Raw genomic sequence first — 15,000 nt, forward strand, 5'->3', positions numbered from 1 at the left:
AACGTTAAACCACAATGAAATTTGGAACTAAAATTACTATACTGTACTGTTTTTTTTCTTTCTTTTTTTATAGGGCGTTTTTATGATGATAAAACTTATTTAAAGACACAGGTACAGATGTATTAGATATATCTTTAAAATCACTATCGATGAAAGTATCAGCATTTCACTAACAGAGAATAATACATATTTTGCAAATTAATGATGAAATCGAAAATAGATAATGCAGATTGTTATGGTTAACAAATAACATCTCGAAAATACTCTTTAGAGCTTGAAAGTTTTCTTTTTCCGTTAAACGACAGGAAGATTCCTTAGCATTGATATCGCTTTGCCGTTTTCAAATCATTTTCACAGTCCATGAATTGTTCGTTGAATGTTATCTTATGAGAGAATATTATATCACTCAATCGTTCATTTATTCAAATCATATATCACTCAGGCGATCATTCATTCAAATCCTACATAGCTGAATCGATCATTAAATTAAATCCTTTGAATGGCATACCAAAAGAAAACACGTATCATGAACCCAAAATAATTAATTATACAAATAACGTAGGACCAGGTAATCAAGTAATCATTCTGGATTAAAGATCAGACGACAAAACGCCTACCTGCTTGAGTAGTCAGTCTGCCGATCAAAGGTCAGCGGCAGCGGCAATTAGGTTTGATAACGACGTCAGTCTGCGATGTAAATCAATCACTTGGGTTTAACTTTGGTGTCTCCCAGCGGGAAAGTTTTGTTGATATAGATAATTGGCGTTGGTTGCTGTTACATGAGTTACACAACCAGGAATCCTGATGGAGAGGGGGCGTCATCATTGCAAATAGCTGTTTATATTAGCATTTTGTATGTAGTGGCTCCTTAAACGTTTAAAGGTCGCTCTTGAATGGCAGAGACAAGGGACAGTGACATTGCCCTATCAAGCAGGGCTATGCGCTAGAGACTGACCATATATACATATGATCAGCGCCCAAGCCCCCTCTTCACTCAAGCTAGGACCAGGGAGGGCCAGTCAATGGCTGCTGATGACTCAGCAGGTAGACCTATAGGCTCCCCCAAGCCCCCCATACTTAGCCCTCAATGATGGTGAGGTTGCAGTGACCAAAGAAACTAAAGAGTTTGAGCTGGACTCGAACCCCAGTCTGGCGTTCACCAGTCAGGGACGTTACCAAATCGGCCACCTCTACCCTTAAATCATGTAAATAATTCTCATTAGCTATTCATCCTTGTAAGTATTATTTGTTTCAGTGGTGATACTTACAAAAGATACTTATTACTTCCGCCAAGAAGGTTATAAAATCGATTTGAATTATTTATTTATTTGTCTGTGTCTATTTATCTTCTGGACAGGGTTACGTCAAAACTATTCGACGGATTTTGACAATTTTCATCACAGATAGATCTTAGGTCATAGATGACCGCATTAAATTTTGGAAATGATAAGGATCCAGATCCGGATTCTAGATCGGGATTTGCATTTTGTCCGCTATTTTAAAGATAACGTCAACACAAATTGAAGGATTTTGACGAAATTTCCACCACATATAGATCTTAGGCCATGGACGACTCCATTAACTTTTGGAGATGATCCGGTTCCGGTGTGACGGTCTGAACTATCCCCCGGTCTCAGAATTCTCCTTGACATTGTATAATGGTTTTTTTCCGCCATTAGCTCGCTTCGCTCGCATGAAAATAAAACATCAAGCTCGTATGTACTGGCAAGCGGTAATGTTGAGCTGCGCACGCTAACATTACAGGAAAATAAAACATCAACCTCGTATGCACTGGCAAACGGTAATGTTCGCGCATGTGCAGATTATAAATGAGAATTCTGAGACCGGGGGATCGTTCAGACCGTCACATCGGATCTGTATTCTAGATCCGGATTTGCATTTTTCACAATTTTAAAGATTACGTCAAAGTTAGATGACGGAATTTGACGAAATTGGTTTTTATCCAAGTTTTAGCAATGAATAAATATTATGCCTCGGAAGAAACCATGAAATTTTAGAGGTGATACGGATCAAGATCACGATTCTGAACCAACATTGCACTTTCCACCGTCTACAATTAACGTATGAAAAGGGTGATGCGCTGTCCGTATATTTAAGTTAAATGTTTTAGTAGATTCATCCACGGTCGGCATATTTAAAGAAAGACAAAAAATAAAAAACGGTTTCGTCCAAAAACTTGTGTAAAATGTTGGCAGTATTCATTGGCGGAGGTCTGAAATCTGATTGGTCTTTTTATTTAATAAGTTCATCTGTTATCATAAATATTCTTCACACTCAAGTTAACAGATTTTGGTAAAGCTTTCGGTTCTTAGACTTTAATATTTATAAACTTTCATGGCAGCACTGTATACAAACTGGCAATAAAAATCTAATTTCCATTTCAGGAGATAAAGCAAGCTCATTGGCTCACGGGGAATTATACTTATCATTGCTTGATGGGAAACAACAATTAATTCTTCATTCTTACTGGTCTTTTAAATTTTTTTTTAATATTTGTTCTTAGATTAATAAAAATGAACGTGAATGCACTTTCTGTTTACGTTTCATGTGAAATAAAAAACTATCTGAATAATAAATCAGAAAAAGGAAGTGAAGAAAGTAATTTAGCAAAAATTAAAGAGGCACTTATAGCATTGTACATTTTGAAAGCAGGAAGTGAAAAGTGATATTTATATATATATTTTTTTTTTTATAAATAAAGTTGCATTTATAGTATTGTAAATTTTGAAAGCTACCATTTTATAAAAGTGTAAAAACGGAAACTAATAACATACCAAAAGTAATTTGTATTATGATTTATTAATTGTTCAGCCATTTTGAAAAAAATTATTTTATAAATTTTGTTCATTGTTTTAATAACGGCGCATTGAACCTTACAATAGCATGGATTCCAGAGGCAAGGGTATTACCCTTTGATTCAAGAGATTTTATTTGCGTTTCAAGTTCAGATCACAAAAAAAGATAATTTTTTTATGTCACTGCCATTTAAACCTGAAACAAATCCTTTTCTACAAAAGCGAGAACTTATTCAAACGAATTTTTTTTTTCTTTTAACATATTAAACCATAGAAATAATGGATTTTATTATTACGGCAGTGTTTATTATTATAGTAGAGTATGACATTGTTCATGGTAATTGGTGAGTACAACATTGTTTTTTATTATAGTTTATTATAACACTATTCCTAATTATAGTAGAGTACAGTGATATTCACAATTATAGTTAAGTGCAGCACTCTGTGTAATTAAACTGGTTACAGATATATTTGTAATTATAATCGAATACAATCCTGTTTATGATATAGTATAGTACAACCATGTTGATTTTTATAGTCAAGCACAGCACTGTTCATAGTGATACAGTAGTTGATTGCAACACAATTAATGATTTATAGCCCAGTCTAGCAGTGTTCTAAAAAAATTTCTAGTAAAACACCTAAGTGTTACTTCTTCCATTTATCGTATATTAAATATTGGTTCCATCTAACCGGTTTATCCAAATGGTAAAAATAGAATTTAGATATTTTCATCAGGTTCTTGTTATCACCCTATTGGTTTCGAACTCTTCAGCCCTATAAATGTTTATTCATATTTCAGCTTTATCTTGTTCATATGAAGTTGTATAAGCGAATATGGTATGTTACTAGGCCATTTGCAATAGAAGCTTGGCGTGCGTCATTGAAGATTTAATTTTGCAATGCATCCTTTGAATTCCCTTTAGTATTTTAAAGGTTTCAAACTCTACACTAACATATAACCCAAATCTTAACTTCAGAAGAAATCATTAATATGCTTTGGAGCTATTGCAAGCACCTGACCAAAAATGCATGTTGATGGTTTGTAGATGATTCTTGGAATTTTCATTTGGTGGAAACTCCTGGAAAAAAAGATTTGTATGTGCTTTTATGGAATAAAGTTCGTGTGAAAGGGATCCTACCCTCATTTTGGTGCCTACCAATTTTTCGTGAAGCTGTCCGACCTAGAAATATCTCAGGATCCCTGATTTCCTCTTTTCCAGCAGGTGGTGCCTCGAGAATAGTTAGAAATAGTCCATTGCGACGTTGGCCTCGCTGACTCCTGGGTAAACCCTTTTCCTCATAGTGTTCTTTTACGACCTGACTAGATAATTCTTGTGTTATTTCTTCTTTTAGATGATTTGATATGAAATATATATGCATCCAGGTGCACGCACTTATACGCATGCACATACGTATGTGTGTATATGTGTTTAATATATATATATATATATATATATATATATATATATATATATATATATATATATATATATGTGTGTGTGTGTGTGTGTGTGTGTGTGTGTGTGTGTGTGTGTGTGTGTGTGTAGAAATCACGAAAGCTGACACGTGATGAATATAAAATGTATTATAGCCACGAAAGGAAAAATGAAAAAGACTTGATTGGAGTTAGTACTTTCATCCACTCAGGACATTATCAAACTCAGCAATGAGTTTGATAATGTCCTGAGTGGATGAAAGTACTAACTCTAATCAAGTCTTTTTCATTTTTCCTTTCGTGGCTATAATACATCATATATATATATATATATATATATATATATATATACATACATATATATATATATATATATATATATATATATATATATATATATATATATATATACTGTATATATATATATATATATATATATATATATATATATATATATATATATAATATCGTTAAAGGAACTTCCCCTAAGCAAAAATTTGTTCCCATCTCTATTATTTGTCGAAAAAATATAGTTATACCCCTAGTGACCACAAACAACATGCTTTAGAGCATATTCGTTGGAAAGGACATCATTATGGTGTTTATACTGATGGCTCTAAATCTTCAATGGGTGCAGGCTGTGCTGCCATGTCCTCAGACAAAATCTGTCGGCTCTCATTACTTAGTGAAGCATCAGTATTTACATCCGAGTTATATCATTATTATTATTATTATTATTATTATTATTATTATTATTATTATTGTTGTTGTTGTTATTATTATTATTATTATTATTATTATTATTATTATTATTATTATTACTTGCCAATCTATAACCCTAGTTGGAAAAGCAGGATGCTATAAGCCCAAGGGCTCCAACAGGGAAAATAGCTCAGTGAGGTAAGGAAATAAGGAAATATACTGCAAGAGAAATTTTAAAATAATAACATTAAAATAAATCGAACAGTTATAAACTATATAAACTTCAAAATAACAAGAGGAAGAGAAATAAGATAGAATAGTGTGCTCAAGTGGTACCCTCAAGCAAGATAACTCAACCCCAAGACAGTGGAAAACCATGGTACAGAGGCTATGGCACTACCCAAGACTAGAGAATAATAGTTTGATTTTGGAGTGTCTCTCTCCAAGAGAGACGCTTGCCAAAGCTAAAGTCTCTTCCACCCTTACCAAGAGGAAAGTAGCCACTGAACAATTACAGTGCAGTAGTTAACCCCTTGGGTGAAGAAGAATTGTTTGGTATCTCGGTGTTGTCAGGTGTATGAGCACAGAGGAGAATCTGTAAAGAATAGGCCACATTATTCGGTGTATGTGTAGGCCAAAGGAAAGTGAACCGTAACCAGAAAGAAGATTCCAATGTAGTGCTGTCTGGCCAATCAAAGGACCCCATAACTCTCCAGCGGTAGTATCTTAACGGGTGGTTGGTGCCCTGGCCAACCTACCACCTCAATTGACATAATTAAAACAATTGAAAATGAAGAAAAGCATAAGTTTATCATTAATACTGATTTTAGAAGTGCTTACACGCACAAGAACCAATTGGTATTGAAGATCAAAGAGCTCTTTGATAGGTTTTATTCAAGGGGGGTAAATAGAGACATATGTGGGATTCCTGCTCATGTGGCATTTTTTGCGAATGAAAAGGCAGATGCTGTTGCTAAATCGTCAATAAATTTACCAAAACAAGATATTAAACTACTCGGTAATGATTATGTAACCACCATAAGAGATTTCACAGCAGCAAAATGGCAAATTTGGTGGAGTAATGAATCTGACACTAATAAATTAAAACAAATAAAGCCAATTTTTTTCTCGATGGGGATCTTTAAATCAAATACATAGAAGAAATTAAGTAATTTTAGCAAGGTTACGTATATTGACTCATGGATTTTTAATGTGCACACTTCAGGAAGTTGCCAGGTGCAGTGAGTGTGACACTTTTTAAAGCATACAATAGATTTTTAGCAATTATAAGGTTTTTTTTTTTTGTATATATAAAGAGACATTCATGTTTTGGAGGAAAAAGTTTTATGGACATTATCAGACTCGGAAAATTCTCGTTTTTTTTTTTTTTTTTTTTTTTTTTTTTTTTTTTTTTTTTTTTTTTTTCAGTTAACTTTCTTTAAGCCACAGAATCTTATATAAAGCATATATTTTTATCTTATGATTTCTATATATTTATTATGAATTTGATTAACTTTTATCTAACAAATGTTTATCTTTTATTTTCTATATATTTACTATATATTTTATTATTAGCTTTAATAGTATTTTACCGGCCGAATTTAATCTGACCAGTTCTGTAAGAGTCGAGCTTGACTCATTGGGCTGATCAATCTTTTTCATTTTTTATAATAAAATACTCCAAAATGTATTATTATTATTATTATTATTATTATTATTATTATTATTATTATTATTATTATTATTATTATTTTTAAAATAAATAACCGATATCTCATGGCAATGTAAATTCGATATTTAAGGGTATTTATGGCTTATTCAATAATTGTAAATCGTGAGTGTTAGTGGTAAAAGTATCGTTATATATATATATATATATATATATATATATATATATATATATATATATATATATATATATATACATGTTTATATGGGTATGTGTGTGTATAATATATATATATATATAATTTTATATATATACATATATATATATACATATATATACATATATATATATATATATATAAATATATATATATATATATATATATATATATATATATATATATATATATATATATATATATGAATGAATGATGCTTTTATCACTAACACTTGTGATTTACAATTTTTAAATAAGCCATATTTATGGCTTATTTAAACATTGTAAATAACGAGTGTTAGTGATAAAAGTATTGCATATATATATATATATATATATATATATATATATATATATATATGTATATATATATATATATATATATATATATATATATATATACATATAATGTATGTATATATGTAAGACATATAAGAAAATGATAACGAACATGCTATACTTTTCCGATTATTTTGTACGGTGACTTAAAATTACTCGAGTTTACTCACTATCATGCGAAGGTCGGTGTTACCTGAAATCAACCATTTTTCTTACAAGTACTTTATTGCACGTATGCTTATTTGATTGGATTATGTCACACTTGATTCATACAGTAGGAAAATACCCTTTTATATTTGGTTATATAATGGAAATTGAAAGCAAAGTTATTAAAGTTGCATCTAATGCTTAATCTGATTATGGTTTTCTTCAGGACGTATAATACTTGTTCATATTCTCAGGTCATCGGCGTCAGTAACCTTTGATATTACGACGCCAAAGAAATTTATATCAGTGAGTCAACCAATCAACTTAAGTCTCGAGTGATTTTGCTCTCTCTCTCTCTCTCTCTCTCTCTCTCTCTCTCTCTCTCTCTCTCTCTCTCTCTCTCTCTCTCTCTCTCTCTCTCTCTCTCTCTCTCTCTCTCTCTCTCTCTCTCTCAATTATAACTTGAAAAGGAGCACCAGAACAAAATCCCTTGAGACTTAAGTGATTAGGGGACTCAATGATTATATATATATATATATATATATATATATATATATATATATATATATATATATATATATCCATATATATATATACAGTATATATATATATTTTTATATAAAGTATAAATATATATATATATATATATATATATATATAAAGTATAAATATAAGTATATATAAAGTATAAATAATAAATATATATACATATATATATATATATATATATATATATATATATATATATATAAAGTGTAAATAATAAGTCTAAATCTAAATATATATATATATATATATATAAATATATATATACATATATATATATATATAGAGAGAGAGAGAGAGAGAGAGAGAGAGAGAGAGAGAGAGAGAGAGAGAGAGAGAGAGAGAGAGAGAGAGAGAGAGAGAGAAAAAAAATTCTAGATCTAGATGCGCTTTTGTACTCTCGTGACACAGGTCTCAGAAGCCAATCGCACCCTACTAGAAAATACTATTGGCATCATCTTCGAGCGAGACCCATTCTTGCAAGGGTCAAAGCTCGTAAACATTTGTTTGTCTTTCCACCTAATATTTTCTACCTCTTTTTACCTCTCTACCTCTATATCTCTTTCTACCTAATGTTTTCTACCCCTTTTTACCTTTCTACCACTTCTACCAATTTACCTCTTTCTCTCACTCCATCTCTATCTACCTCTTTCTACCTCTTTATTTCTTCCTCTCTCTCTTTCTACCTCCATCTATCTTCCATCTCTCTTTCGGTCTAGCGGGTTCCGCTCCTAGATGGTGTAGCGCGCGGTACAAGGTTGCTAGGTCTGCGGTTTGTTCGTGTATTTCTTCCTGCTAGTTGATCCACCTTGTATGTATAGTGAGGGAACCACTCGGAGAGAAATTTCAGAACAGCTGGGAACCCAAACAAAGGTTTGGGTTCCCGACCCGTGTGAAATATTTCGCTGGTGTTTTTGCGGGATTAATGATAAGATGAACCAGCTCTTTCTTCATTTCTACAAGTGGGGAGACATCGAATAAAACCAGGGAGAAATTTGATGAAGGTTGTTAGTGCTTGACCGGATGACTAATGCCACCTCTTAATTGTGATTAAAATGTAAGAACATCAGGTCATTTGGGAAAGGGGAATTGAAAAAAAAAAAAGCAGCTCATCTGCGTATAATGGATTACCGATAAAGATCTGATGAGATAGGATAGAGGCAATCGGATGGAATAAGAATATCTAATATAGGAAAGAGGCAATAATGGGAAATAAGAATATCTAATAGAAGCTAGACCATAAACCACTCGGAGCAAGGGGGAACTGAGGTAATATCATCGGAAGAGGGAAAAAGGCGACGAAAATCCTTCACCTCTTAGGATTAGGAAACGTGGGAGAAAAGTGAAGCAAGGGATAGGGGAAGGCAAAATTGGGGAAAATAAAGGGGAAGGGACGAACGAGAGAGAGAGAGAGAGAGAGAGAGAGAGAGAGAGAGAGAGAGAGAGAGAGAGAGAGAGAGAGAGAGAGAGAGATAGCTAAAAGGCAAAAGAAAAACCTGCAGAGTAACGAGACAGACAGGGATATGGAATAATTGGAAGTAGTAGCAATTACCTTAATGGTGGGTTAAATGAGAGCGAAAGGGAGATGCAACGGCTGGGCAATAAGTAAACATATTTATAAGGAAGTGGAAGGATGATATTAAAGGCATAATTGATTTAATTATGGGCCCGGTTGGTAAAAAAAGAGAAATAAAATGAAATGACCGGCTTGGAAATATTTGTCGAATTGACAGGATATCCCATTGAAGCAAATCTTGCACTTTGGCTTATGGAGATAGACACTACATTTACATCATGCTCATCAGAAAGGGGAGGAACTGGCTGGCGTCAATAGATCCTGTCCATTGAAAAGCTAAAGGATGATGTTTTAAGTCCATCGAAGCATTACTTTATCTCCTATTAAATTGGAGGAATGTGATGTGTCATGTGAGTTTGTCTTTTTGTTGAAATTTATTTATGGATAGATGTCGATAAACTTAATTGCTATTGGATTCCTTGATGTTGCAGCAAGTTAGTTCATTGGTGCCGTTCCCACAACGAATAAGGTTAGTTTCCTTTTAGCGGTACTGTTAATTGTCTATGGGTATTTTGGAAGCTATTGAATAATAACCAACACGTGGTATTTTCAGTTTCAACGTAATCCTGTAATCAATTGCTGGGTTTAACTGTAGTGATGAGATTTCGAAATTACTCTTTCGCTTCTTTTTGAAGGAATGTGCTGCTGCTTGCTTACGATCATCTGAATCGTTTATTATTAAAACTATTTCAATGTTTTTAAAAAGGAGAATCTTGTCAAGGAGCCTGAAATTGTGAATTGAAAATCAACGTATTATTTCAGAAGCCATAACTGAACTCTAGTTTTGATATCTTTATTTACATGGTAACTACCCGGAGTAGAGCGATAGATTTTTGGTACCTCAGAAGTCCCAGGAGCCACTATGATTTACGCAGATTCTCAAGTCTGTCTTGTAAACTGATGATGAGCGGTAAGCTCCACCAATTAATCTTTGTCTTACTCTTAAGAATGAAGTAAATGGCTGCCTCCAGACATTTATAATTTTCTCAGAGTTTAAAAGGTGGGCCATTGCCCGTTGGATTTGAGTCACAATCCTACTGCCTTGGAGTCCAGGTGGAGAGGGGAGGGAGTGGGGGGGGGGGGTGAGAGACGAAGGGCTATGGCATTAAAGTAAGATTTTAAAGAGGCTGGATAGTAAGATAGAAGGAAGCGAAAACTTGGCAATGGAAGAAGGCTAAAAAAGTTTCTACCCACAATGCCCCTCGCAAGTTGCACTGACTGCACTCTTTCCCTATTTGTGGGGACTGATAGTTCAACATTTTTCATATTAAAGTTGGTGCCATTTTATCCAAGGCTAAAAAAGTTTGTACCCACAACGCACCTCGCAAGGTGCACTGACTGCACTCTTTCCCTATTTGTGGGGACTGATAGTTCAACATTTTTCATATTAAAGTTGGTGCCATTTTATCCAAGGCTAAAAAAGTTTGTACCCACAACGCACCTCGCAAGGTGCACTGACTGCACTCTTTCCCTATTTGTGGGGACTGATAGTTCAACATTTTTCATATTAAAGTTGGTGCCATTTTATCCAAGGCTAAAAAAGTTTGTACCCACAACGCACCTCGCAAGGTGCACTGACTGCACTCTTTCCCTATTTGTGGGGACTGATAGTTCAACATTTTTCATTTTAAAGTTGGTGCCATTTTATCCAAGGCTAAAAAAGTTTGTACCCACAACGCACCTCGCAAGGTGCACTGACTGCACTCTTTCCCTATTTGTGGGGACTGATAGTTCAACATTTTTCATATTAAAGTTGGTGCCATTTTATCCAAGGCTAAAAAAGTTTGTACCCACAACGCACCTCGCAAGGTGCACTGACTGCACTCTTTCCCTATTTGTGGGGACTGATAGTTCAACATTTTTCATATTGAAGTTGGTGCCATTTTATCCAAGGCTAAAAACGTTTGTACCCACAACGCACCTCGCAAGGTGCACTGACTGCACTCTTTCCCTATTTGTGGGGACTGATAGTTCAACATTTTTCATATTAAAGTTGGTGCCATTTTATCCAAGGCTAAAAAAGTTTGTACCCACAACGCACCTCGCAAGGTGCACTGACTGCACTCTTTCCCTATTTGTGGGGACTGATAGTTCAACATTTTTCATATTAAAGTTGGTGCCATTTTATCCAAGGCTAAAAAAGTTTGTACCCACAACGCACCTCGCAAGGTGCACTGACTGCACTCTTTCCCTATTTGTGGGGACTGATAGTTCAACATTTTTCATATTAAAGTTGGTGCCATTTTATCCAAGGCTAAAAAAGTTTGTACCCACAACGCACCTCGCAAGGTGCACTGACTGCACTCTTTCCCTATTTGTGGGGACTGATAGTTCAACATTTTTCATATTAAAGTTGGTGCCATTTTATCCAAGGCTAAAAAAGTTTGTACCCACAACGCACCTCGCAAGGTGCACTGACTGCACTCTTTCCCTATTTGTGGGGACTGATAGTTCAACATTTTTCATATTAAAGTTGGTGCCATTTTATCCAAGGCTAAAAAAGTTTGTACCCACAACGCACCTCGCAAGGTGCACTGACTGCACTCTTTCCCTATTTGTGGGGACTGATAGTTCAACATTTTTCATATTAAAGTTGGTGCCATTTTATCCAAGGCTAAAAAAGTTTGTACCCACAACGCACCTCGCAAGGTGCACTGACTGCACTCTTTCCCTATTTGTGGGGACTGATAATTCAACATTTTTCATATTAAAGTTGGTGCCATTTTATCCAAGGCTAAAAAAGTTTGTACCCACAACGCACCTCGCAAGGTGCACTGACTGCACTCTTTCCCTATTTGTGGGGACTGATAGTTCAACATTTTTCATATTAAAGTTGGTGCCATTTCATCCAAGGCTAAAAAAGTTTGTACCCACAACGCACCTCGCAAGGTGCACTGACTGCACTCTTTCCCTATTTGTGGGGACTGGTAGTTCAACATTTTTCATATTAAAGTTGGTGCCATTTTATCCAAGGCTAAAAACGTTTGTACCCACAACGCACCTCGCAAGGTGCACTGACTGCACTCTTTCCCTATTTGTGGGGACTGATAGTTCAACATTTTTCATATTAAAGTTGGTGCCATTTTATCCAAGGCTAAAAACGTTTGTACCCACAACGCACCTCGCAAGGTGCACTGACTGCACTCTTTCCCTATTTGTGGGGACTGATAGTTCAACATTTTTCATATTAAAGTTGGTGCCATTTTATCCAAGGCTAAAAAAGTTTGTACCCACAACGCACCTCGCAAGGTGCACTGACTGCACTCTTTCCCTATTTGTGGGGACTGATAGTTCAACATTTTTCATATTAAAGTTGGTGCCATTTTATCCAAGGCTAAAAAAGTTTGTACCCACAACGCACCTCGCAAGGTGCACTGACTGCACTCTTTCCCTATTTGTGGGGACTGATAGTTCAACATTTTTCATATTAAAGTTGGTGCCATTTTATCCAAGGCTAAAAAAGTTTGTACCCACAACGCACCTCGCAAGGTGCACTGACTGCACTCTTTCCCTATTTGTGGGGACTGATAGTTCAACATTTTTCATATTAAAGTTGGTGCCATTTTATCCAAGGCTAAAAAAGTTTGTACCCACAACGCACCTCGCAAGGTGCACTGACTGCACTCTTTCCCTATTTGTGGGGACTGATAGTTCAACATTTTTCATATTAAAGTTGGTGCCATTTTATCCAAGGCTAAAAAAGTTTGTACCCACAACGCACCTCGCAAGGTGCACTGACTGCACTCTTTCCCTATTTGTGGGGACTGATAGTTCAACATTTTTCATATTAAAGTTGGTGCCATTTTATCCAAGGCTAAAAAAGTTTGTACCCACAACGCACCTCGCAAGGTGCACTGACTACACTCTTTCCCTATTTGTGGGGAATGGTAGTTCAACATTTTTCATATTAAAGTTAGTGCCCTTTTATCCAAGGCTAAAAAAGTTTGTACCCACAATGCACCTCGCAAGTTCCACTGACTGCACTCTTTCCCTATTTGTGGGGACTGATAGTTCAACATTTTTCATATTAAAGTTGGTGCCATTTTATCCAAACATTAGACAGGGTGATGTTCAACTTGGATCAGTGATGCTATCTGTTTCCTTGGCAACGGCGAATAATAGGAATGCTTACATTTCATTATTCTTGAATGTTTCATCTTTAAAGCTAGGTGAGGCATCTGACTGGTTGTAATCTTTTCCTTCCCGCCCTTTTACAACTATTCGATGAATCCTCAACTTATCCTTTGGAAACAAAGTGGTTCACCCCTCTATGAAGGAAGACTGACTGGACTATATTCTTGTCTACTACTTCCGTGCTGCTTTTAACTTTGCATATCACTAGAGTACTCGAAAGACAATTATCTCCTTCATGAACACCTTGAATCTACTGGTTTTTATCGGATGGCTTCCAAAGGGGCAAGGTCTACTGGCGAACCATCTTTATCTCAATAATTTTTGGTTATCCAGTTGGTTAAACATAAAAAATCTTTATTTAAAGTGTTGTTCAGTGTGAGGCTCTGAGCATAAGCAAACTCTTCTATTTACAATCCTCTGTTATTTAGATTTCAGCATCTATTTTTCCCATGTCTTGTGGTATTTTCTCTCTTTTACCATCTTAACAGTTTTTTTTTCTCTTTGTTAGTAACATTTTGCAATGGTTGATAATGCAGTAGTCTTTATGCAAGAGGCAGTTTCCCACCTTTGTTATTGATATCAACTTAATTTGATCGTGATGTCTATTATTGATGAATGCTGAACTGCTGACCTTTCCCGTAGATGCTTTTTATTTCCATCTGTGTTGAAGTCTTTCTATTTTATCTTATAAAAGCTTTGAATGATGCTGAAATTGTATAGAGATTTATGTCGTAAGCCTGAAAACTAAAAACTAAAGAAAAAACAAAATAGATTTTACTTCTACATGTAGCGAAGATTCAATATGGAAATCATGCTTTGTCGCACTTGAAATGTTATAAAATATTTTTCTATTGATTGATTAATGTTTTGTATGAATCCCTCTCCTAGTTATACCCTGACCAAGACCAAATAAAAGAGGTATTTTAAGCCCAAGAGTAATTTTTTTTTAAATTTTTTTTTTTGAAGAAAAACAAATGTTACTTAAACTTGCATTATATCTTAGAATATAGTTTGAGATGAATGAGTCACATTGAGACGCGAAACTCAAACTGGTTCGTTATTACTTTCCATGCTGTGAACTCTTCCTTTTGTGCGACGCAACTGGGAGAGGATAATGTTTCGTTTGTTCGTCCTTTCATCCCGGTTCGAGAGTAGATATTTTTAGCAGAAGTGACGCCAGATATCAACCTTCAAATCAATCTATTCATTCTGGTTAGATTTTGAATATGGTTTAAAGCTAAAAAAAAAAAAAAAAAAACGATAAGTTATAGAAGCACTATATTTTTAAACTAAGGTCAACTCAACCTACATTTTACGAATGGATTTCCTAAGCTAATTTTTACGTTAAGATCCATGATTGAAATTATTAAACCCCGTTTATGAGTCATATCTATGAATAAAAACAAGACTGAATCTT

At 34.7% G+C, this 15,000-nt stretch overlaps 2 protein-coding genes across 2 annotated transcripts in view; one reads left to right on the top strand and one right to left on the bottom strand.

Annotated features, from left to right (window-relative positions):
- The window catches only part of LOC137615390 (uncharacterized), a 421,687-nt gene that overhangs the window by 406,069 nt on the left and 618 nt on the right, over positions 1 to 15,000 (top strand). The gene's annotated exons all lie outside the window — the stretch shown is intronic.
- The window catches only part of LOC137615391 (delta-sarcoglycan-like), a 119,917-nt gene that overhangs the window by 17,124 nt on the left and 87,793 nt on the right, over positions 1 to 15,000 (bottom strand). The gene's annotated exons all lie outside the window — the stretch shown is intronic.

This window comes from Palaemon carinicauda, chromosome 21, assembly GCF_036898095.1.
Source record: "Palaemon carinicauda isolate YSFRI2023 chromosome 21, ASM3689809v2, whole genome shotgun sequence".
Taxonomy (NCBI): Eukaryota; Metazoa; Arthropoda; class Malacostraca; order Decapoda; family Palaemonidae; genus Palaemon; species Palaemon carinicauda.